Raw genomic sequence first — 22524 nt, forward strand, 5'->3', positions numbered from 1 at the left:
TACACAAAGTAAGAAAAACATTTCAAAGGTTGTAGTAGCTTCACACATCCTCTAAGGTAGCCCTTTCTAAAGCGGCCGCTAAGGTGGCTTTCATACTTTCGAGGTGGTAGCTCTTTCTACCTGAGTGGTAGCTTTCACCCATCTTATGAGATAGCTCTTTCTCTCATTAGGGCATAACTAGTATCCGACTTATGAGAGTAGCTTTATTCTTCATAGGCGGTAGCTCTTTCCACTCAACAAGCACAAATAAGAAATAAAACTATTTTGATCATTTTTTTTTGAATTAACGAAAGAAACAACTATACATAGTTCCTTTAACATCAAACTTGAGTTTCCAAAATGGCTTCAAGAGTGAGAAGTACGACAAGTGTTAATCCGGCAAAAATTCATACAAATTCAAGCAAAAACTAGAGCATGAGGATATTCAATGTTAAAAATTCTCCTAAACTCACGAATGTAATCATTGCAACTAAGGTAAACCGCCATTGGCTATGTGAGCATGTATATCAATCAAAACTAATATAAAAAGATGTGTGCACTATGAAACTCCCCCACCCCCCAAAAACACTTAAGTTGTACATTGTCCCCAATGTACTCATGTAAGCCCACTCATAATGTATATCAATTAAATTCAAATGTTGGATAAGCAATCAAAATAATACTCCCCTGACTCCTAGTGTTGCATTTGATGGAGCTAAATCCTTGGGAGTGTTGTTCCAATGGGTTGTGAAGCTCACACGGCCAAGTGCCGAAACACCTTGGCCGTGCCCATGACAAAGTTCTTAATTCCCATGATGACAAGACCATCTGCACGCATACACGAGGGGGTTCAGTGAAGCTCAATAAAAATAAAACAACTCGAGTATATAATAGATAAAGCAATGAATATAACTCAAGACAGCAAAATAAAAGATGAACTCAAAAGGGGAGTCCTATCTAAGAATACAAGTCCAAAATATAAGTGCAAAAGTAAAAGAAATGAAAAAAAAACAAATCAAGTGTTGGTGTCGTGCTCTGGCTCCTCTGCTGCTGCTGCTGCTGCTGGTGATGAAGTACATGGTGGGTCAACCGGTGCTGGAATAGGGGATGGAGGTGCTGGACATGCCAGGGGAGTTCTCGGCCGCAGGACAAATGACGAGGTGACGTCTCGCTCTAAAATCAGCTGTAACATATCGAAATGTGCCATGAACTCTATATGCTGTGTGGCCTGCGTAGCCTGAATCTCAGTAATCTCTGTTTGAAGCATCCCCACAGCATTCTCGAGCCTCTCAAAGCGATCATGGGATCAAGATGGTGAAAACATGTGTACTGGGGATGGATCCTCTGCCATCGGAGATGCCTCAGTCTCCATCAGTGCTGGCTGAGGCTCGAGGGTAGGCTTGGAAGCCTCGGCATCATCACCCTTCTCCTCGGCTATCTCCGGAACCGGTAGCACCAGAGCATAAACCCCCGTCCGAACCCTGCGAACCACGCCCATCAATTTTATTGTCTCCAGGCTCAGGGACGCAGGTATACTCGTCTTCTCGGCCCCGCAAATCACACCCAAGAGACCCATACCTAGAGCTAATCTCGTAATGTATGGACCCGAGAAGATCGCTCCCAATCTAGCATATTGGCCCTGATGTCGAATGTACTAAGCGACGATGTGCCTTAGATGGATCGGTATGCACTGCATCATCGAATATAAGTACAGAAGCTCCTGTCGACTCAGAACGGCAGTGCTATCACCACGGCCATTCACCGACCTGCTCATGATGCCATGTGGATATCGATACGCAGGTCGGGAAAGACACGTGGCCTTGGACACCCCTGGCTTATATTGGCCCTGACCACATAATGCTCTGTAAGCTCTCTCCGGGGTCAAGGCTCCAGGATAATCTGTCGATAACTGAGAATACTCCTAAGTGTCTGTAAATGCCTCCTCGTACAAGCCGAGCCGAACTGAGAACTAAGTGATACTCAGACTATAGTGATGTCTAAGTGCTCTGAACTGAACAACGTCGAGGGTGTCAAATCTCACATAGGATCTGTCGAACTCAAAAGATGACAAGACCTCCAATGTAAGCTCACGGATGGCTGGCTCTCTAATCTACAATAACTGCCTCCAACCACCCACCGAAATGAGATCCTCGACCTTATCTGCCAACTCATCTCCCTGTTGCAAGTCTCTCAGTATACTCGTGTCCAAGAATCGAGTCTGTCCGAACCGAAGTCTCGACAGATGCTCAAACCGAGCCTGGTGCTCGGGGATGGTGAATCTTATGCTTTCGTACTTAGGAGACGACTCTCGCGGTCGCTTATCAGCTTGTTTCTTTGACTTGAGTGCCGTAATCTGCAAAATTAAAAAAAATCGATCAAACAAGTTAATTAAGGAATGCTGCAGAAATCCACACGGTCGTGCGGAATTTACACACGCCCGTGTGGATCCGCAGGGCGTGAATAATGCACGGCCGCGCCTCGAAAATCCACAAATACACCATTACATCGTTGCTAACTTTGCGCTAAACGTATACAATCATTCTAATTATAGAAATGAAGCATTATTAACTGATTTCATCGATGTAAGTCATGAATTTGTGAAGAAACTCAAAGATAGGGCTTATCGACGAGTTGAGATGAGAGAACTTAGAATCGGCCGGAAAACCAAACAAAATTCTTCCAAATCGGCGATACAAGGACGGGAAACAATATAAGAGTGCTCTCAGATGAATGGAGGTTATGAGGGTAAAGAGAAACAATAATCCTTTAAAAAAAAAATTACGCCTCTTGGCGTTCTGTACAACCGCACGGGCGTGTGGAAATTACCGACGCCTGTGCGCCTCCACAGGAAAGCTTCACAGGGGCAGGTGCACGCCCCTATGCACTCTCGGGAAAACACTCACTGCCTCTAAACGCAAATATACAGGCGTGTGGAAAATACCCATGCCCGTGCGCCTGACCCACAGGGGCTGCCGCACGCCCCTGTGGCTTCTCTGTCCACCCGAGAAAAATCGCTAAGTGTTTCACACGCCCGTGTGGAAATTCTGCATGACCGTGGGCATTCACAAACCCAACTCACAGGAGCAGCCGCACGCCCCTGTGTCTTCTCGAGATGGAGAGAGCTTGTCTGCAGAGATCCGCACGGGCGTGTGAAAATTACTCACGCCCGTGCGTATTTCACAAGTTCGCCCACAGGGGCGAGTCCACACCTCTGTGTGCCCTGGGGATAGTTTGCCAAGTCTCTACAGGAAATCACACACCCGTGCGGAAATTACCCATGGCCATGCAAGAATCACAAGGTCATTCACAGGGGTGAGTCCACGCCCCTGTGCCTTCTATGGATGAGCTCGCAATACAAAACCACGGGCGTGTGTTAATTCCACACGCCCATGTGTTTTCTCTGGATGCTTAGAAAACTCTACAGGCTCTGCAGAAAATTTCTGAAGTTTACACACTCAGAGCCTGCTCTAATATACAAACTATATCAGTGAGAAACATGATAGATAGTTCAAACGACCAAAACTTCGTCAAATTCACATGAAAACACATGGTGAAATTACAAGTCCACAAGAAAATCACAACAAAAGCATCTACAAATCAAGACACCAACACTCAATAATTTATTCAAGCAAACACTAAACTACCAAATTAAGAAAATAGTAAACACTTGGGTTGCCTCTCAAGAAGCGCTTGTTTAACATCACTTAGCTTGACGTATCTTGTCTTACCTCACGGGGGCTCATAGATGAAGGTTGTCCTCTTACCCATGGCTTGGAAAGATGATGAGCAAAGTCTCTTGAAGGTAGAGGGGGAATTATCAGGATTGGGACCACCTAGCAATGATTTATCCAATTTATTCGGTTCGCTCACGTCTCCAACAGCCTTGGAGCGTTTCCGGTGGCGTCTCCTAGCCCTCTTCATCTTCCGAAGCACCTTCTTCATGATCCCCGGGGTAGATGGTACTTTTTCCGTTGAACCAAGCATCATGATTCCTTCATTGTCCACCTCTTGGTCAAACAAACCCTCGTACGGGTCCGGATTTAACATTTCCTGCATATATTCATCAACAATCTCATCATTAGTGTCTAGAAAATACAAAGAATCATCGAAATCAAGAGAATGCCGTATGGCTTCAGCAAGGCGGTATGTGAGCTTGTCATCTTCAACTCTCAATGTTAACTCTCCGCCATCCATGTCAATCAATGCTTTGGAAGTCCGCAAGAATGGCCTCCCAAGTATGAAGGGTAAATCCGCATCCTCATCGATGTCTAGCACCACAAAGTCTACAGGAAATATGTACTTGTCCACCTTGACAAACACGTCTTCAATGATACCCCTCGGATGTCTTACTGTTCGATCCGCCAATTGCAAAGTCATCCGAGTGGGCCTAGGCTCTCCCAAGCCTAGCTTCTGAAAGAAGGTGTATGGCATGACGTTGATATTGGCCCCTGAGTCCACCAATGCCATTTCTTCACCCAAATTGCCAATGTTACACGGAATGATGAAGCTTCCCGGGTCTTTCTTCTTGTTCGGCATATTCTTTTACAACACCGCCGAGCAAGAAGCATCAAAGATCACTGAAGCACTGTCCTCCAAGTTTCTCTTGTTGGTCAACAAATCTTTCAAGAATTTTGCACACTTAGGAATTTGAGCTAATGCCTCAATGAAAGGAATATTGATGTAGAGCTGTTTGAACAAACTTAGGAACTTCTTGTACTGTTCATCCCCTTGGTCATTCTTTAATCTATAGGAATAAGGGATTCTTAGCTTGGAAGGTGGGGATGCCACCTCCTTCTCTTTGCTTTCTCCTTTCTCAACCTCTATAACCTCAGGTGCGTGTTCATTGGGCTTCTCACTAGGAAGCTTATCCTCAATCTCACGACCACTTCTCAAAGTGATCGCCTTTACATGCTCTCTAGGGTTGGTCTCGGTGTTACTCGGCAAGCTTCCTTGTGGCCTTTCCGATAAGGACTTCGTAATCTGCCATACTTGATTTTCAAGATTATTCAAAGAGCCGGTGTGGTTGCGAAGTGTAGCCTCAACTGATCGGAACTTTGTATCAGATGATTGCACAAACCTAGTTAAGGCCTTCTCCAAATCGTTCATTCGGGTCTCCAAACCTAAAACTCTGTTTTCCATGTTTGGGGCTTGCTGTTGTTGTTGGAAACCCGGTGGCCCCATGGCCTTTTGTGGACCTTGGTTGCTCTACGAGAAATTGCGATGACTCTTCTAACCCGGATTGTAGGTGTTGTTGTATGGGTTTCCTTGATTCCTCATAGCATTACCTACAAAATCGACATTCTCAACCGAAGATGCATCACCAATAGAGATCGGGCAATCGGAGGGAGCATGTCCTCTATCACACTCGGTGTAAGTAGTCATGTCCGCCACTCTATTCAAAGTTAGGAGATCTAACTTCTTACGCAATGATTCCACTTGAGCCGGCAATGAGGTTACTACATCTATCTCATGGAGGCCGGCCACCTTTTTCTTCTCCCTAGCATTCCATTGGTAGCTGTTTAACCCCATTTCTTCAATTAGTTGACGGGCCTTACCGGAGGTCTTGTTACCTAAGGTACCTCCTGCTGCCGCATCCAAGAGTTGTCTTGTACTCGGATTTAAACCCTTATAAAAGGTTTGAACAATCATCCACTCCGGGAATCCATGTTGCGGCCACTTTCTCAGGAGCTCCTTGAACATTTCTCACGTCTCAAATAGAACTCCAATTCCAATTGTACAAAGGATGAGATCTCATTCCTAAGCTTTGCAGATTTTCCGGGAGAGAAATAACGGGCAAGAAAAGCTTCTACCATCTCCTCCCATGTGGTAATTGATGCTCTAGGTAATGAGTGTGACCACTGCTTCGCTCTCCCTTTCAAGGAAAATGGGAAGGCTCTCAACTTGATGGCATCATCCGTTACCCCATTTATCTTAAGCATGTCGCACACCTCGAGAAAGTTCTCTATATGATTGTTGGGATCCTCATCAGCCAAACCATTAAACTGTGCGGATTACTGCAACATGTGGATGAATGCCGGCTTCAGCTCGAAGTTCTGAGCTGTAATCGGGGGACGCACATGCTTAATTGTGTCCCCAATACTGAAGGTCTGGCATAATCAGATAATGTTCGCTGCTGCTCATTTTATTCTACCATGTTTTCAGATTCTTCTACTTCCAAATTAGCTAGATTAGATTGTTCTTGCACAGGTTCTTTCACTTTTCTTCTAGGTGTACGTTCGAGCTCGGGATCTCCTTCAATCAATATCGAAGGGTTCCCTCGGGTCATAACCTGGAGCTGCACCAAAAGAAAGAAAACAAAATCAAAACGATGATAGAAAAGAAGATATGAAACAAAATGAATGAATAGCTAAGAAAACAAAGAGCAAAGTATCTCTAAACGCCATTCCCCAGCAACGGCTCCAAAAACTTGACACGCCCGTATATGCGTGTAAACTGCAAGTGCACGGGTGTCGAAGTAATAATCCCATATGAGTAGGGAATAAATACACTTAAGTTGTTTCTTAACTAATGTGGAAGATGAATAGTGATAAGTGTGACAAATATGAAATAACGGAAATAAAAGCAACAAGATAGAGAGCACAAGTAAAGGAGAAGATAAGGCAATCAATAAAGATGGGGTACCCGGATTTTGATCCGCCTAGGACAATCGTTTCAAGTGCAAGAACCCTCTATTATACTTCCTAATTGATGCAACGATAAGTCATGGAAATCCTTAATTACATGATCCCAAATCTAAGGTCAACCACTTCTAACTCTATACATGTCCCGGAGGAGAGATTGAATAACCTCTCAACCTCGCTCTCGCATAGAATTGCAATGAACTCTAGGGATTCAAGTGATAAACCCTATTCCTATGTATAGACCTAACCCTTTGGTCCAGGTGGAAGATCCCTAGCCATAATTAAGCCCTAGGTGTTAAAATCATTTCAGCGCTTCACTCCGTTGCACTTGCAACTAAGCCCCAGCGGAAGGTCATCCCTTAGCCTATTCACTCTACTATGGCCACAAAGAACTCTTGGAATGTGGAGGTATGATAGATCACACCGGAGGGGAAAAGGGGACGCTCCGCTATCTCTCGACTCACTCTCTCAACCCTCTCCAATTTAGCTTTGTCTAACTCTCATGGTGTGTCACTCACTCACAAGAGTTACCAACAAGAACTCTCAACCCTAGTGTCACTCTAGGGGAGTATTCATACAATCAAGTCTTCAAGATTGGAACTCACAATAAACATCAATTAATTGAAAGCATAATAAAGAGATTCAATGAAACGAATACATCCTAGGGTTCACAAATACCCAAGTACCCACTAGGGGTTTAGCTCTCCAAGGAGCTAGATACAATCAATGAAATCGAATGTAAAAACAAAGCATCCATAGAAAACCCCCTCGTTAGTCGTGGCGATGGTCTTGTGGAGAGTTCTCTACTCGTCGTAAGGGTCCCTTTGTCCGGCCTAAGATACACCTCGCTCGGATCTCGTGCGACTGAAAGCTCTCCCACTAACCTTCTTCCAAACGGCGCGCGATGTCAAAGCCATAGAACATCTCCAAAGCCCTAGCCAATACCTCTCAAAACCCTAGCTCAGCCCTCTCTCTCAAGTTGGGGAAAAGATGGAGAAAAGAATCGTCGAAATCGAGGTCGAAATCGCCTTTTTAAAGGGTCGGAATCGGGAATCCACACGCCAATGTGGGCGCCCCATGGATTTTTTTCACACGGGAGTGTGGAATTTCCACACGCCCATGTGGATTCTCTATTTTCTTATTTTCTCGGCCGGCTGTAAACAGTGTTGCTGCAGTATTTTTGCTACAGTGTTTTCTACAATACCTTGCTACAGTACCGCCTGAAATACTCCCGAATCCATACTTTGGTCGAGGTAACGCAAACGGGCACACATTTTACGTCGTGGATCGCCTTGCTTCTTTAATAACGGACATGTTGGTGGAGATCTTGTTCTATATGCATAAGTTAGAATGCTTGAATGTGACTGCTCTTGTGTCCCTCCAAATAATTGTGCTAACTCGAGTACGAGGAGGTTGGCACACATTCCTACATCTGGAACCCGACCTATGTCTTCGCGTTTGAACCTTAACAAGATTTCCTCCAAATTAGTGCATTACGGCCCACATTGGCTTCTTTCTCTCATAATCAGCCTCACAACCCTATCTGGATGAAAGTAACATAAATACACCCATATTAATGTTAAAACCCGAGAAAAATAATGCTCAACATAAAGAAAGAACACTTCGTATTCTTATCACACAAGCACTTACCATATATATTATTCTAAAAATCATTTTGTTTGGGTTGAATTGATTTGGAGGATGCTTGGGATAACTCCAGAGTGTAAATGTTTTTTTAGATGATAATTATGTGCTTCTTAATACTTTTGATACATGAATTGGTACATCAACCTGAGACATGGCATTAATTGGCAGCCAATAAGAATGCCATCAATATATATATCTTAGTTTTTTTGATAAAGAATGCCATCATTATTGAATTGTTAGTCTTTACAGAATTAGATTTTTTTCCCTCCTGCATCTCCACCGACAATTATCATGACTTAAGAAAAAACTAAAAAAATTTTTAATTAAGAGAAATATTGAAGTTGGCGAAAGTTACCAAAGCCTCCCAGTTTGGGTGGTTAATGGTATTAACTCTAGATTTTTTTAAAAAGAGAAAGATTATAAGAGTTCGAAATCTATGCTAAAAAAATTAATTTTACAAGAGTTTGGACCTCCATGTGAACCTCAATAGCTAAAAGTGAAGGCTTGTGAAAGTTGGTAAAAGTTAAACTAGTAGTCAAAATTTACCAAAGACAGCAAAAAAAAAAAAAGAATTGTTCTAAGTTTTTACAGTATTTATTTGAATATTTTGAAATTTCACACATGAGTGATGTTGAAAAAAATGAAATATCATGAGTAAATGTAAATGGGTAAAATTATTTAAATCATTATTATCAAAATTCTAGTATTATTATTGACTTATTATCTAAGAAGATAGTAGGTATTAAGTTAATAATATATAATATTAAATATATTATAATTTTATGATAATTTGTTTGTCAACTTTGTATGGGTAAGTTTAAGAACAATCCATAATGTAGTTTTTTATTAGCATAATTTTGTTAATTTAATTAAGTTATCAAAGTACCCTATTCTTCTGAAAATTATTTATTTATTAATGAAGATAATGAACAAGAGTTTAAAATAAATTAGAGAGCTTAAAATATTATTCTTGCTTAGAGAGCTTAAAATATTATTCTTGCTTATCTGCACAAGTAAAAAACTAGTCATTCTTAAATATAATAATTTTCACACATTAGATGCATCAACCATCTCAAGAGACAAATATAATGCTTCAACCAACGTTTGGATGGTTTAACTAGCCATCTAGCACTATAGTCCTTGAGAAGTAAGCAAGGCATATTTGAGATCAATGGTACTATAATTGTAGATATATATGAGTGAAATAGGGGCAAATATTAACGAAGAAAGGCAATGTCGTAGAGCTTAAGAATTTTTAGTTGTTCAAAAATAGAAGAAAAGAAAATTAATTAGGTAGTTATCATTATATTTTATTTATTCATTTTCATTTCTCAAGTGTAGTAGAAATGTAACAAAAATTCCAAAAAAAAATAAAAAAAAAATAAATAAATCAAATTATCAGTTCCATAAATGAAGATAGAAAATTTTTAGGACAATTAACATTTTAAAGACTTGGTTTTGAGAAAAACAATTGCATTGCAGGCCAAATCTGATTCAATTCACATCAACAACTATAAACTATGTTTGCTTCGATCCACGTTAGCACCTGATTAAAGCTTTCTAACGACAACACTCCTCTTTGGTTTAGTATCTCCAAAGGCCTTCTCAAAGCATCAAATCTTGCTTTTGGCAATGCTTTGGTTAACACATCTATAACTTGGGCTTAATTCTTGCAATAGCCTCACCTTCCTTTTGTACTTCACTCGAGAAATATAGTTTGAACTTAAAATGTTTAATGTTACTATGAAAAATTAGATAATTAGAAATATAAATTACAGCTTGCTTGTTGACATAAACTTGTGTTGGTTAATGTTGTTGAAAGTGTAAATCAGTAAGTAATTTTCCAAGCCAAAAAAGCTTGGTTTGTTGTTATAGTGATTGCCACATACTCAGCTTCAGCTATACTTTGAGCAACCATATCAATTAAACTTGCCCAGTCACTATCAAAATGACCATGAAACATAAAATTCTGACAATAGGACTACTTAATATTGTAATTGATTGTTCCCTTGATATATCTTACAATATTCTCTTGGAAATGCACTTCACTTGCATGCACAGTGCATGAACCTTGAGAGTAAGCTCACTGTAAACATGATATCTAGTTTAGTGGCTCTTAGATATACTAAACAACCAATCAAACTCATGTACTAACCTTCATCAACTTTGTTTGCTCTAACATTCAAGCAAAATCTTTTCTTCCGATTCATTAGATTGCTTATGAATTTGCAAGCTTCCGTATGAAACTTCTTGAGTATCTCCTTTGCATACTTCTTCTGGCATATAAAAAATCTATCTTGGTTTTGCTTCGTCTCCAATACTAGAAAGTAGGACATTAATCCAAGATTTGTCATCTCGAATACTTTTAAGGATTTCAGCTTTAAACTCCTTTATTTACTTTTTATCACTACATGTTACAAAGCAAGTTACTAACATAAATAGAAACAATTATCAAATCAAAGTGAGTTATTTTCACATATAAAGTGACTTCGCTTAGACATTTAATGTGGCCAAGGCCTTGAAGATGATTCACAATTATGCTTTACTAGGCTCTAGGACCTTGTTTAAGGCTATATAACACATCTTCTTTAATAAGCAAATATTTTTCTCCTATCCATCAACTAGAAAACCTTCAGACTATTCAACAAATATCTTCTCCTATAAATGACTATTGAAAAATACAAATTTAAGCTCTAGTTAAAGAACCTTCCATCTTTTTAGCACTGCCAAAGCAAGAAGCATTGTATCTGTCTCAAGTTATACAATCAGAGTAAATGCCTCAAAAAGATCTACTCCAAACAATTGACCATACCCTTGTTAGGTGGAAAAAATTAACCAATTTTCATTAATCAAAACCTACAATGTACAAGGTATATATAGATACACAGGTATATATAAATATGGTACCTATACAAATATAGATATATAGTTGTATACACAGCTGTATTCCCTAACACCCCCCCACAAACTCACGGGGGATCAGTTATCGAGAGTTTGGACAAGAGAAAGTCATGGTGTGCTCATGTCTGAGATTTAGTAAACAGATCCGCAAGCTGACGCTCAGAGGGAACAAACTGGGGAGCCAAAATGCCTTTGCTATACTGATCACATAAGAAAAAAGCATCAACACCAATATGCTTGGAGAGGGAATGTTTGACTGAATTCAAAGTGATCTGAATGGCACTGGTGTTGTCACAATGTAGAAGAGTAGGAGCATGCGAGACAACACTAAGATCATGCAAAAGCCAGCGCAACCAAACAATCTCCTCAGCAGTAGTAGCCATAGCTCGAAGCTCCGCTTCAGTACTAGATCGAGAAACACCAGTTTGCTTCTTGGACTTCCAGGCAATGTGAGAAGAGCCCAAGAACAAATAGAATCCAGTAACAGAACGACGATCAGACGGATCACTATCCCAAGTAGCATCAGAATAAGATCGAAGCTCCAGAGAATTGTGCTGAGAGAAAAGAAGACCTCGAGACGGAGTCGCCCGAAGATAGCGTAAAAGCCTCAAAAGATGGGCATAGTGAACTGAAGTAGGTGCACTAACAAACTGACTCAAAACATGCACAACATAGGCAATGTCTGGATGAGTGAGGGTAAGATAGACCAGACTCCCAACCAAGTGACGATAGCGTGTCGGATCAGATAAGAGAGTCCCCTCGTCAGCACGCTACTGAAGATGTAGCTCCATAGGAGTGATTACAACACAAGAGTCAGATAGAGCTGCCCGTGTGAGGATATCAGATGTGTAACGCTGCTGGGACAACTGAAAACCAGTAGAAGTAGAAATGACCTCAATGCCCAAAAAATAGCTCAATCGACCAAGATCAGTCATATGGAAATGTTGCTAAAGGTGATGCTTGACAAAATCCACATGAGCAGGATCATCACCAGTGATGATCATATCATCCACATAAAGCAACAACAAAGTTCGACCACGAGAGGAAGAGTGCACAAACAAAGCGGGATCATGCGGACTAGGCTGAAAACCAGCAGCAACCACAGCAGAAATGAAACGCTCAAACCAGGCCCAAGGAGCCTGTTTGAGACCATAGAGAGCCTTCCGTAGGCGACAGACCAAACCAGAAGGAGAAGAAAAGCCAGGGGGAGGAAGCATGTAAACCTCCTGCTGAAGATCCTCGTGAAGAAAAGCATTCTTCACATCAAGCTGAAAAAGGGACCATCGTCGAATAGCAGCTACAGCAATAAGAGCTCGAATGGTAGGCATATGAGCTACGGGAGCAAAAGTCTCATCATAATCACGTCCCTGCTCCTGCTGAAAACCACAAGCTACAAAGCGAGCCTTGTACCACTCTACAGACTCATAAGAGCCTTGACTTTATAGATCCACTTGCAGGTAATGGGAACAACACCAGGAGGAAAGGGAACCAAATCCCATGTAGAGGTGCGCTCGAGCGCCTCCAACTCAGCAGACCTAGCAGCTTGCCACTCAGGTATTTGGACAACCTCTCGGTAAGAAGATGGCTCTGGAGGGCCATTGGAGGGAGAAATAGGGAGGTCAAGAAGTTGAGAGGCAAGATTAAGGCGATCAGGAGGATGACGATCACGAAGAGGATAGCGACGTGTAGGGGGATCATCCGTAGGGAACAAATCAGAGGAAGCCGTTAGCGCCGGGGGTGACTGCTCAGGAAGAGAAGGAGCGGGAATAGAAACCTGGACATGAGGATCAATAGTCAACGGTAAAACAGATAGAGGAGAGGATGGACGAGATACAGGTGGAGGTAGGGACAGGGGAGGTGGTGAGGACACAATGAGAAACTGAACATCGGTCGATGTAGTAGAGGAGTGAGAAGAAGAGAAAGAGAAAGGGACAAAAAAAGGATGATCCTCAACAAAAGAGACATCACGCGAGACATGGAGACGACGTGTAACAGGATCATAACACCTATAGCCTTTGTGCTCAGGACTATAACCAAGGAAGACACAAGGAACAGACTGAGCAGAATGTTTAGTCCGCTCTCGAGGCATAAGGAGGACATAACACAAACAACCAAACACACAAAGATGAGAATAACGGGGTGGGCTGGAGAAAAGATATTCCCCTGGACTACGACCCTGAAGAAAGGAAGAGGGTCGAAGATTGATGAGGTAAACAGTAGTAGAGACAGCCTTAGCCCAAAAGTGGGAGGCAATGAGAAGAGTACGAGCGGTCTCAAGAATATGACAATGTTTCCTTTCGGCAGTGCCATTCTGAGCATGGGCACCGGGACAAGAGAGCTGAGGAAGAGTGCCGTGGGAGGCAAGAACCTCACGAAACTCATGAGAAAGATACTCCCCTCCTGAATCGGAATGGAAAGTACAAATGGTGGCAGAAAATTGGGTGCACACAATATTAGAGAAATCAATATAAACTTTTAAAAACTCGGAACGAGAACGCATAAAATAAATCCAAGTGTAACGGGAGAAATTATCAACAAAAATAACATAATAACGATGTCCACCCTTGGAAACAAACGGGGCAGGACCCCAAACATTCGAATGAACTAATTCAAACGGAGAACTAGATCTAGACACACTCGAAGGATATGGGAGATGTAGTTGTTTGCCAAGCTTACAACCCGAACAAGAATGAGAATTATCAACTGAAACACGACCTTAAATGCCCTGATGAATAAGGGAAGACAGACGAGAACCACTAGGATGGCCAAGCCGATGATGCCACTGATGGAAATAAACAGTAGAAAAACAAGAAATAGAGGCCGCTGGTAACGTAGAAGAGGACGAAAGATGAAGATGATTGAGCACATACACCCCACTATGGCGATGGCCAGCTCCAATGAGGGTCCATGTAAGACGATCCTGCACACGACAACCAAACTCATCAAAAATAACAAGATAGCCAAGAGAAGCAAGCTGGCTAGCAGAAATAAGGTTCATAGAGAGCTGGGGTACAAAGGCAATATCAGAAGATCAGGGACAGGGAGGGTTGTGCCATTAGCGATAATGAGTGGTGTGTAAGAGGCCACGACTAGGGACAGGGAGGGTTGTGCCATTAGCGATAATGACATGAAGATCAGAAGAAAAAGGGTGAAGAGAGTGAAGGTGGGTAGCATCATAGGTCATATAAAAGGAAGCTCTAGAGCCAAGCAACCAAGAGGATGAAGAAATACCTGTAGGAGGGAGGCGACTGATGGGTGAGTGGGGACGTCGGAGGCATCCTGAGTGAGTAATGGAGCCGAAGAAAGAGAAATCGACTCGGAAAGTTGTCTGAAACCGCTCGATGAGACAAATGCACCACCCCGAGTAGCCGAGGGTGGGGTGGGGGCAGTGTCGTCAGGTCTGTCAACTCGAGATCGCCAGAAGCTATGGCGACACTCGAGATGAACATGGCCAAGAGCATGGCAATAATGACACCAAACTGACCGTCGAGTAGGTGCACTAGAAACTGGTCCCTGAGACGGAGAAAGAGGACGGACAGAAGCGCTAAGGCCAGGAGATGTTAGGAAAGGAGCAATGGTCGGCACTGGGTTCTGCTGGGGAGCAGCAAGAACATAGTGAGGAGCAGCAGGTGGTGGAACCACATCTAAGGACCGAAGACGAGTCTCGCCAGAAGCACATATGCCGAGTATCACTAGCGCATCGGAGGTGTAACCCGAAAGGCAGATGAGCCGAGCCGTAACGGCCTCGAACTCAGGGCGAAGACGCATGAGAAACTCATAAATGCGGAGATAATCATGATCCTGAGCAATGACAAGACAATGAGCACAGGTCAGAGAAGGAGAGGGGGTCATCTTATCACACTGACGCCATAAATCACTGAGCACGGCAAAGAAATCCGAGACAGAGTTTTCACGCTGATAAGTAAAGGTGAGAGTCTGTAGCAAGGAGTAACGCAATGCCTGACTGGAAGGAAGATAGAGTACGCGTAGATGATCCCAAATCGCCTTTGCTGTAGAAAGATCACAAACAGCTAAACGAATGGGAAGCTCACAAGACTGACAGATGATAGCAATGGTACGGGCATCATACTCAGTCCACTTGAGAAAGTCAGCAGACGGAGAAGAGGACGCGCTTGTAACTGTAGACGAAGAAGGGCTGGAAGAGACGGCCGTAGAAGAAACCGGAGGCGGACAGATCCCATCTACATGACCCCAAAGATTAAGCCTACAAAGGAGTACACGTAAAGTGGAAGACCATGCTTTATAATTCTTCCCATTAAGCATAACGTCCACCTTTTGTAGATAAGAAACCTGAGCAGAAACCATGGAGCACCTGCACAAAACACAAGGTGCGTGGGAGAAGAGCTCAAGAAGAAAATACCGCGGGGGCCGAGGTATCGCGAGAGCCGAGGGCGCGCGTGGGGCGGCCGACGCGCGGGGGCGGTGGGGCGCTGCATGGAGGGCGATGCGCTGCTGGGGCACGCAGGGGCGTGCAGCTGGGCGGCACGCTGGAGCCGAGGGACGGCAGGCGGCGCGCACAAGGGCCGAGGGGCGGCGGGCGGGGTGCGGAAAAAAAATAATTAGGTTTTAGGAGAACCTCTCTGATACCATGTTCGGTGGAAAAGATTAACCAATTTTCATTAATGAAAACCTACAATGTACAAGGTATATATACATACACAGATATATATATAAATATGGTAGTTATACAAATATAGATATACAGCTGTATACACAGCCGTATTCCCTAACAACCCTTTCACGGAGAATCATTTGGTTATGGAACCATGTAGGTTTAGTTTGGTTCAATAAACCCATTTGACTCCTATAGGTTTTTTATGTTGAGACTTGTCAACCACTAGCAAACAATCAATTGATTGTCTTTTGCATCTATTTATGCAACCATCTAGGTTTAGTTTGATTCGATAAAGCTATTTGAATTCTATAGGTTTTTTATGTTGAGGCTTGTCCACCACCAGCTCGATCCCATGTTTTCTTCTTTCGATTATTTTGAGCTCCTCCATCATTGCAATTACCCATTTCGTGTCAATTGTAGCTTTATTTTGTTTTGGAGGCTCAATTGTGACAATATTACACTATTAATGAATGTTAAAGAGTAATTTAACTCCCCTAACAAGTTCATCATGCATAACATCATTCTTTTCCTAAGAATCAAGCTTCTCATTATTCTCCTAGTTCTAGTTGTCTAACTCAAGGAATTTGACATCTTTAATAAAAATTACTTTGATGTTTTTCTGGTAAATAGATCCTGTAGGCCATGGAAATTGTGTCATAGCCTACAAATTAGGAACCTTTCTTCTATTTTTTTTTTAATCCAATTTGTCTCTCTTTACCAAGTGAATTTAAGAGAAGAAAAGACAACAAAATGTTCTTAAGTTAATCAACCTTGGTTTATAGCCCTACCATTCTTCAAATGGAGTCTTCTCTATAGCTTTTATTGGTGCCTTATTTAAAAGAAATACTACTATCTTCACCATGTCATCCCGGAATTTCTTTGGAAGTCCTTGGTCATGAAGCAAGCACCCCTAGCATCTTCATGATCATTCGGTTCTTTCTTTCCATAACACCATTTTACTAAGGAGTGTATGATACAATTAATTGATGCTCAATAAATACATCTTAAAAAAAAAATCAAAGGTATATTCAATTCCATCATTTGTTCTAATAATTTGTATTTTGCATTGTGAGTTTCCAAACAAGATTTGCACTTATGAAAAGATGTTAGCTACCCCAATTTTAAGTTTCATAAGGTAAATCCAACACATCCACACATCCATTTTATAATCATCAATGAAAGTAATATAATATTTGCTACCATTCAATGATGGTTTTTTTTTTGAATGGTCCTCCTAGATTTATGTGCATTATTTATAATTTTTGTATAGTTCTCCAGCCAAAATATTGCATTGTTCTCTTCTTTGTGTATTGTAACCTGCTCTTCTTCCATCAAATTCAAAGAGAAACTTTTTTCTTTTATTTTGATTCTAAATAAAACCATGCTTCAGTACCTTTAATCATTTAATTATCCTCATCAAAGAAAACCTTATAGCCTTTTTCTAGGAAATAGCCCACACACAAGTGATTTAGATTAATTTTAGGAACATATAAAACATCAAAAATTAACTTCAATCTTGTATGGATTTTTTTGCCTCATTCTCTTTCGGGTTTTGCTGTAATGCATGATCCATTTTCAATTTTTACTTTGGAAACAACAATTTTATCTAGTTCTTGGAAAAGCTCTCAATCACGAGTCTTGTGGTTTATATGATCACTATCAATAAGCCAGTTTTTGGGCGAGCTACAAATGGAAAGACTTGATGCCATAAAGGCTTGCTCCTTGTCAAATTGATTCTTTGCAACTTAGCCTTTTCCTTAATGCTGCTAGAAGTTGCATATTTTTCTATGTTTTCTTAAAGGACCACACTTATTACATCTTGCAACTAGCCTTTACTAGCATTTTTTGTGTGGATAGTTGCTTATTTATTTATTTTTTAATTATTTTTTGTAGCAAAGACAAGGTAGGTAAATTTGGAAAAAGTAACTACTATTCTTCTTATCATTGTTGCTAGAACTCCCATGCTTGTTGATATTATGCTTTTTCTTAGTAAATTTGTCACCACCATTCCTATGTGTTTTGGCTTGAAGAGTATCATCCACAGATCCTTTTTTACCTTATTTACCTTTATTGTTATTATGCCTATAATGCATTCAAAAATTCTGCCAAGGTAATACTTGACAGATCTTTTGAGTTTATTAAAGAAGAAATTTTTAGCCTTGAACCTCTAAAAATTGTAGCAAAAACTTTTTGTACAATTCTAGAATAAAAAAGATTAGTACCAATAAAATTACTTTGTTCACAATGCCAAGAAGCCTATTAGTGAATTTCTTGATTGTTTTCTTCTTCATAATTTACATCTCAAATTCCCGGATTAAGTTCATCACTTGCATCCCTTTGACCTATTCATTTTCTCTGTATTCTTGTTTTAAGAAATGTCAAATCTTCTTGGTTTTTTTTAGATTCATTATTCGTTGAAGAAGTTAGATGAAACAGCTCCAAGCAAGCTTGCTCTTGCTTTGGGTATTCTTTGCATCCTACATTTATGAAGATTGATTTGAGCCATGTTTGGACTGTTTGGAAGGGGAGGGACTTCATATTTATCTTCAACATCTTCCCACAAATCATTTCCATTAAGATAAGCCTCCATTCTCACAGCACATACTTGAAGATTCATCACATAAAACACTGGAAGTGGAATCACAGTGAATGAAGTTTTTGAGCTCATTTTGAATTTTTTGTTTCTGTGTAAAAGAGATTGTAATTGTTTGAAAAATTGTGTTTAGTTTGACTTAAACTCGTAGGTCCCTTAAGGTGATATTCTTGGATAGTAATTTGTTGTTGTTAGAAAGTAGAAGAAAAAAAGAAAAGAAAAGAAATAAGGATACACCAATAATTTTTTTAATTCATTTCCATCTCTTTTATATAGTAAAAATGTAACGAAAAAGGGAAGCAAATCACCATTTCCAAAAAATAAAGCTTGGAAATATCAAGGACAATTGACATTCTAAAGACTTAGTTTTAGGTGAAAAAAGCTGCACTATAGACCAAGTCTGATTTAATCCGTATTAGTACTTGCAGATTAATTCTTACACAATCCGTTTAGTAGCCATCAACTTCAATCCATGTTAGCAGCCAAATGAAACATTCTTACAACAGAATTTGATAATGGGTACTAAGCTCAATTGTGCTTTGAAAGAGAATGATCCTATAGAAGGTTGATATGATATACCAAAAACTCGATCAAACACCAAGGTTAATACTTTGATTTTGTCTTGCAAACCAACTAATAATAATTCATTATGAACATTTTGCATAGTTGGGAGAACATAATATGCTAATTCTCCAAAGATAACTTCAAGACCAACTGTAATGTATTCAAATTTAATATTTACTTGATATGATATTATATATATATATATATATATTTATTTATTTCAAATCCAACCATTTACTATAAGAGAAATTAAAAGCAAAACAATAGAGATCACTAATAAGGACATCAACAAGAAGTTAGATGTTTAAGCCCTTAAGAGAGTAAAGATCAAAGTCCAATATGATATTGTATTTGTAAAGTGCAATAACAATATTTGGTTGGGGATGGATTAATACCAAGTAGTCCGTTGGTAAAAACTCTAATAAAATTTTTGTTTATAAATTTTTAATAGATTAATGTATCAAAACTCAACTTGTCATTACTTCAAAAGGATTAAATGTTTTCAAATTTTACTACTTTAGATATATATCTTCAAGTTATATTAATTGATTTGTTATGAATTCCACCAAATGATAATTGTTATATCATGTTGTATATACATATAAAGCCCTAAAAAAATGTTGTTATTCAAGGAGATTCATTGCTCGTAGAACTCGAAGTTCACAGTTGACCAAGTTTACTTTAAAACAAAAAAAGATTTTCTAATAATTATAATTCTAAATAAAAATATCACTTCAAATAATAGTATCATCAAAAGTTAGACCCTTTTAATGTAATTAAATTATCTAATATTATAAGCTTTATTTGCTATTATACATAGCAATTAAATTCCATTCTTAATTTTGGTATGTGAAATGCTTTATGGGAGGTTACTAAGGAACTATTTATTTATTTGTAAATTTTCTTTGATTGTTTTTATGAAGTGCCCTTTTAATAGAGATAACATTCTCATTCATTTTCTTTGATCCCTAATTTTTTTAACTGACTTTTGATATTTTCACAAATAATATTTTCAAATTAAAATTATATATTTTCTAAGGAATACTTGTTATTTTTCTTAAAAATCTAAACCAGTTTGTACCAATAAATAATCATTGAATATAATTATTTTTGTTTGTCTTTCCTCTTAAATACATGTCTCACTAAATTCTACTTTCATAGGTCACAAGGCTTTTAATCCAAGTGATTCCCTTTAGCAAATAATGTTGTGGTTTTTGTATATAATTAGTTTAGTCAGTAACTAGGTACTTAATCTCTAAATGAATCAATGGTCGGTATATATAAGAGTTACATTAGAGGAAGTTAATGGCACTTCATGAAACACTTTATTTCATTATTTGATTTTTTGATGATATATTAAACTTACTCTCAATTCAATTATGACATAGAAGATAATATATATTTCCTTTTGTTCTAGTATATATGTATCAAATGGGAATTATGAATCAAAATATTTATTGCAATTTAAGTTTATTAATTTCTTCTTTATAAGTATGGATTCATGATGTACAAAGAATTTGAGTCAATGCAGCAGTTTGTATGTAATAATTAGTATTTTACTCCCTTAGGACCTTGCTTTTATATAGTTTGAACTTTGCACATTACCATTTTATTGTATTTGGTGCTGTAGGTGGGAATTGGTATTTTTTTGGTATTACTGTAGCAAATCACTATAGCATGAGAAATTTCTCTTAAAGTTTAGTAAGCTCTTTGAGTGGCCCTATACTACCTACATTGTAGGTTGGTTTCTATAGTTCCGCCTTGTTATAGTATAGGATTCATAGTGGTGTAACTTTGAAAAAATTTTATCTATAAATTGTTATTGTGTGTACTCTATATTTTCAATGTACTAAAATTTTTTTCCTATGAATTTTCGATTGTTCCATGGCTTGGAAAAATTATGTTACAAATTTGTGCACATGATATCATTAGCATAGTGACAGAGACTTTATGAGGTGTGTAAATTATGCAAATATAAATATGTGAATAATATTGCAATTGGTCCATTAATACATCAAGTGTACAGGTCATCAAGTAATACCTCATGGGTGAGCACGAGGGTAGTGTTTCCCCAGGAATGGTAAGAGGCTCCTATTACTTCTTGTTCACTTAATCAATAGTCTAAACGTTTACATTCTTTCTTTAATCTACTTCTACAATTTATTACACAATACAAATGGAAAATCATTAAGCACAATTGGAAGAAATTGATGAGGTTGTATGATAGTTATCTTGATTATTACTTATGGTAGGCGTTGAGTGTGACAATCGTGTTCTAGAATTGGACCGGGGGAATTCAAAGGCCTACTAGTCCCAATCTTTTGGCAACTAGGTCTAAATAACTAGGAACTTAATATGGAATCCCTTCCTACCACAGCCTCCTATGTTTGCCTTACGTATGAGAATTCCTCTAGAAGCGACAAACCAAACCCTAAGCCTAAGGAGCAATCGATCCCTAATTCAGAGATCTGGCAATACCTAACCTCTTAGAGCATGAATACATCTAATAGAGGATGGACCTCCTACTGTGGGGGCATATCTTCCTCATCCACATTAACAAGAATTTCATTCAAGAAAACATGCAATGATTCACAAAAGAGTAGAAAGATTTATTAAATTATCAATCAAGATTCATAAACAATAATCGAGGGACCTAGGCATACAATTTCCCTCGAATTAGGTTCTTATGGATCATAAAATAATCAATCAATGCAAGCGAGAGTCATAAAACCAAAGAATAAATAAAATAAGTGAGGCCATTGTGGGTTCTGTGTTGCTTCCAGTGGTTCCACGCTACCATGGCTTGATAACGATAGTGGTAAGTGTGGACAACGAGTGTGGTACCTTGTCAGCACACTCGTTGTGAGCCGTGGTGAAGTTTTTATTCCCTAAAACATAAACAAAGATAGTGATGAACAAAAGAATGAAATTTCATACTAATTAGGTGCTAAACATGTCAGAATCCATGATGAATGCAGTGTGAATGATATGAAAAATATGAACTATTTTGCACTTATTAAATATCCCCACATTTTCAAGAAAATAGAAAATATAAAAATAGATGGCATGATAAGTGCTTGACCTCAGGCAAGTAAATATGGAGTTTCAGTAGTATATAAGAACAATCAAATGCTAGGTAGCATGAACATGCCTCTACGAAGAGGAGTCTACTCTATGGTGAAAAATACTTTTCCAAGTGATAGTCTCCTGATCCACTAACTTATAGTCTAGATCATGATGCAAAACCTTTTGGGGTTTTATTCAAACTAACTTTATACTTCTCATAACTCCTTATACACAAACACACCTTTCTATATATATATATATATATATATATATATATATATCCACAATCAGTAGCTTTCACACTTCGCAGGAGGCAGCCCTCTCTCCCACCAGGGCATACTCTTTATATCCGACTTATTGGTAGTGACTACATACTACATAGGAGGTAGCTCTTTCTGTTGTTAGTATATTTTACTAAAATGATAAAATAAGTAAAACTAATCATACACCTACTATAAAACATCACTCACTAGAAATACATAAGGTGCAAGGTGTAC

The 22524-nt window shown here is 39.3% G+C and overlaps 1 non-coding gene across 1 annotated transcript; it reads left to right on the forward strand.

The window, feature by feature from the left end:
- The first annotated feature begins 5638 nt into the window (after window positions 1-5638).
- LOC120266103 lies at window positions 5639-5744 on the forward strand. Its single transcript, XR_005537947.1, has one exon. It is a non-coding gene; the product is annotated as a small nucleolar RNA R71 (small nucleolar RNA).
- Window positions 5745-22524: the final 16780 nt, after the last annotated feature.

This window comes from Dioscorea cayenensis, chromosome 7 (assembly GCF_009730915.1).
Source record: "Dioscorea cayenensis subsp. rotundata cultivar TDr96_F1 chromosome 7, TDr96_F1_v2_PseudoChromosome.rev07_lg8_w22 25.fasta, whole genome shotgun sequence".
Classification (NCBI taxonomy): domain Eukaryota; kingdom Viridiplantae; phylum Streptophyta; class Magnoliopsida; order Dioscoreales; family Dioscoreaceae; genus Dioscorea; species Dioscorea cayenensis.